Source organism: Molothrus aeneus, chromosome 28, assembly GCF_037042795.1.
Source record: "Molothrus aeneus isolate 106 chromosome 28, BPBGC_Maene_1.0, whole genome shotgun sequence".
In the NCBI taxonomy this organism is placed as follows: Eukaryota; Metazoa; Chordata; class Aves; order Passeriformes; family Icteridae; genus Molothrus; species Molothrus aeneus.
In genome coordinates, this window is record NC_089673.1 from 1,700,499 (window position 1) to 1,704,433 (window position 3,935).

The window sequence follows — 3,935 nt, forward strand, 5'->3', positions numbered from 1 at the left end:
TATGCTGCGTTTCCAAAGTGCCTTGAACGTGCAGAAGTGGAGTCTCTGGGCAGCTCATGGGTGGGGAAAGATTTGGGAAAACTCTGTCAGTGGTGCTTCTTTACTAAATTCATGTGCTGCTTGCAACCTGGAAGTGTCATCCCAGAAGCTCCTGTGTCCTACAGGCTCTTTCCTTTATGGAAAATGACTTAGAGGAAAAATGTGTGTGTGTGTGTTTGTGTGTGTAGGGAGCAGGAGTGCCAGTTGTGGGGCAGAGAGGGCTGGGGGTTCCTCACACACCTTGTGCAGCAGGAGGGAGGAGACACTTCAAATTCCTACAAAACATCCAGGAAAAAACTGAATAGAAATGACTGGATTCAGTAACTCAGCGTGTTTCTGTGAGAGTGATGGGAAGAGAAATTTGTGAGGCCTCCTGTTGTGTAACACCCTGTGCCCAAGGGCAGGCCGTGGTACCTTCTGGGGAGGTTTCCTGTGCTTTCCAAACTAATGGGGTCAGATGGAGCCCTGGTAGCTCTGTCTGGCTGGAATCCCCTCCCTCTCCTGCAGCAGCACACACGAGCTGGCTGGGGACTCTCAGCCCTCTCAGAATATCAATGATTCTGCCTTATTCCAGACCCCTCTTCCTTCCCTTCTGTCCAAGTTTTGTTCAGACAGAGCAATATGTATAATTTAGCTTTCTGCTTGACAGACCAGTCCAAGCTGGCATTCTGTGGGTTTGGCATTAAACTTGAATTTACAATTAGCAGAAGGGGAGTGAGGGACTGATGCCTTTGGCTCTGTCTTTCTGGCAGGGAGCCGGCTCTTCTGGGAGAGACACTGATAAATGTCTCTGCTTTCTGCTGCTATTTATAAGGGATTCAGGACCTTGCTCTGCTCCCTTTCTTTTTTTCAGGTTTCCATGCATTTAAATATCTTTTGGGGGCCTGTTTCAAGCAGGATTGTTCTCTTTCAAGGCTACCTCTGTCCCTCATCAGATCTGGGTCAGGAGCAGGATTGATCCCAGAAGGATTGGGGTGGGAAGGGACCTTAAAGAGCATCTCATTCCACCCCCTGCCATGGGCAAGGACCCCTTCCATTATCCCAGGGTGCTCCAAGAAATGTCCAGCCTGGCTTTGGACACTTCCAGGGATGCAGGAACAGCCACAGCTGCTCTGGGCAGCCTGGGAGCAGTGAGGGATGAGGACACAGAAAAATCCCTGCCCTCTTCCTGTCCCTCAGAACATCCAAGGGCAGTCCCCACATTAAATTCATTCCAAGGGGACATCAGCATGTCCTTGCTGTTCCCCTCTGCCTGAACACCTCCTGTAAATGGGTGTTGTGCTGAGTTGTTTTGGTCTGTTTTCCCTCTGGGACACCAGGCAGGCCAGGCATGGATCCAGACTGTCCCTGAGCAACCCTGCTGTGCCCAGAGCCAGCACAGCCCCTGTGGGAGCCCCTCTGGAGCTGGGGGGACTCTGGGAAGGGAATTGCCCCCCTGGCCTTTGGCACTGCCCCCGGGCTGCTCCGGGGGTGGAGGAGTGCCAGGGTGGTGGCTCCAAGGAAGTGTGAGTGGCCCAGGACGTGTGTGGCAAGTGGATGTGGGCAGGGGTGGCCCCCTGAGCTGTGTGGTCCAGGGCAGCTCAGCTGTTGTGTTTTGTGCTCCTCTGATTGAACTGGCCTGAAGAAAGTCACAGTGATGGGCAGGGGCTCTGCCAGAGTGAGCAGAGCGTGGCTGGGGAGCTGGGTGGAAACCAGGTCTGAAAATATGAGGGGGAGCTTGGAGCCTGGAGAGAAGCAGGGCTGGAGGCCACAGGGCACTCATCACCCCCAGCATTCCAGTTCCTCTGTTCAGTGTCCTGAACTCTGTTCAGTGGCCCAAAAAGGTGACATTTAACCCCATGTGGTGCTTTGGGAGCAGCCTTTCCCCAGTGAGAGCAGGGAAATCTCACTGCTCTCTTCCCAATCTATAGCAAATTCCTGTTAAGGACTGAAAGGAGGCTCCCACCTGTTCTCTCCTGTTATTTTGTGTGAAGTTGCTGCCTCAGGGCAATCCTGTGGGCTTCTGCCCACCCAGCAAATCCCTGTTAATGAGCAGAGTGTCCACAATATTCCAATCCCAGCGCTGCATTCATTCTGAAAATCCCAAGTAATGGAGTTGTTTCTGTTGCTGCTTTTTATTTTCACTTTGATTGTGTACAAAGTGCACATTTGGGTTGGAGCTGAGTGTGTGTTGCTGGTTGTGGGGTCTGTCCCAGCTCTGTTCTGGCTGTGGCTGTTTTTGGAATATCAGACTTTGCTTTTCCTTTTGAAGAAACAATAATTTGCTTTAAAATGCTCTTGCTTTGGCTTAATTTAGACCATTTTGAAATAAACATCCAGGAGAGACTTTGGGACAAAAAATGCTGGATGGAATTTGGATTTGTGGTGACATTTTCTGGGTTTGAAAAAAAAAATTGTATTAAATCCAGTGGATTACTCCAGTCTGAGTGAGATGACTTCTTTTTTCCAGCAATAGAATATGGGGGGGTGGGGAGGGAGAGGGATATTTAACAATTTGTCTTAAAGCCACAATTTGGAATTTTTATAGATGTGACCTTGTTTAGCTCAGAACGAGATGAGAATGGGATGAGAACAACCACATTAGAAAAGGGAAAAACCCACCAAGCTGGGAAGCCAGACCTTGGAAAGGGTGGCCAAGAGGGAAATGTGCATTTCTGCATATGGATGAGAGGCGGGCCGGGCAGGATTTGCTGCCCCGGTTGTGGCTGTCACAGGGTGGCTCCGCTCGGTGTCCCCGCTGTCCCCTCGCTGCCAGCCTGACCCGGGCTGCGGAAGGAGGCACGGGGTGTTTGTCCTGCCTGCAGCTGGCAGGGAGCTGGGAGGGAGCTGGGCTTTATTCCGGAGGTTGGAACAAGGGCTGTTTGTCCGGAGGGAGGAAAGGGCAGCGGGGCTGTCCCTGCCCTGCTCCCGGCCTGCTGGGCAGGAGGGGTGGCGGCCACCCGGGCCAGCTCCAGCAATGACAAATTCCCTTTTCTCCACTGCCGGGGCAGCCCACAGAGTGCACAGCCTGGGAGAGGGGGTACTGGGGCTCTACCCACATTTTCAGCTGTGGTTAAAATCATTTCAGAGCTTCTTACTGTGAGTTTGCTGTTCAACAGAGGCTTCTGACCCTAAAACCAAGAGGCTTCTGTACCTAAAACCAAGAGGCTTCTGTACCTAAAACCAAGAGGATTCTGTACCTAAAACCAAGAGGATTCTGTACCTAAAACAAAAAGACTTCTGACCCTAAAACCAAGAGGTTTCTGTACCTGAAACCAAGAGGATTCTGACCCTAAATCCAAGAGGATTCTGTACGTAAATCCAAGAGGCTTCTGACCCTAAAACCAAGAAGGGCCAGGAATACCTTTGCCAGCTCCATGCCTGGGAAGGGCAGCACCAACCTGAGCCATGGTTCCAGTACAGGGATAACTGTGGCCAGGGCTGCTGCTGGACCAGTGCAGGGACCACCAGGATTTGGGCTCCTGCTGCTCCCAGACCCCCCTTTACACTCGTGGTTATCCCTGGGTGAGTCCCTGCAGGCAGCCACAGCCCCCAGCTCAGCCTTGCCCTGGTGAGATTTACGTACAGAAGCCTCTTGGTTTTAGGGTCAGAAGCCTCTTGGTGTTAGGATCAGAAGCCTCTTGGTTTTAGGTACAGAAGCCTCTTGGTTTTAGGTACAGAAGCCTCTTGGTTTCAGGGTCAGAAGCCTCTTGGTTTTAGGGTTAGAAGCCTCTGTGGAATAGCAAATTCACAGTGAGCAGGACTGAAATTATTTTAACCACAGCTGAAATGTGGGTACAGCCCCAGCACCCTGCCCTGGTGAGACATTTGGGGGACAATGGTTGGGTAGGAGCCCATCCTGTGGTGGTTGTGTTTGATCCTGTGTCAGGAGGAGAAGCAGAGGTCAAAGCTGGGAT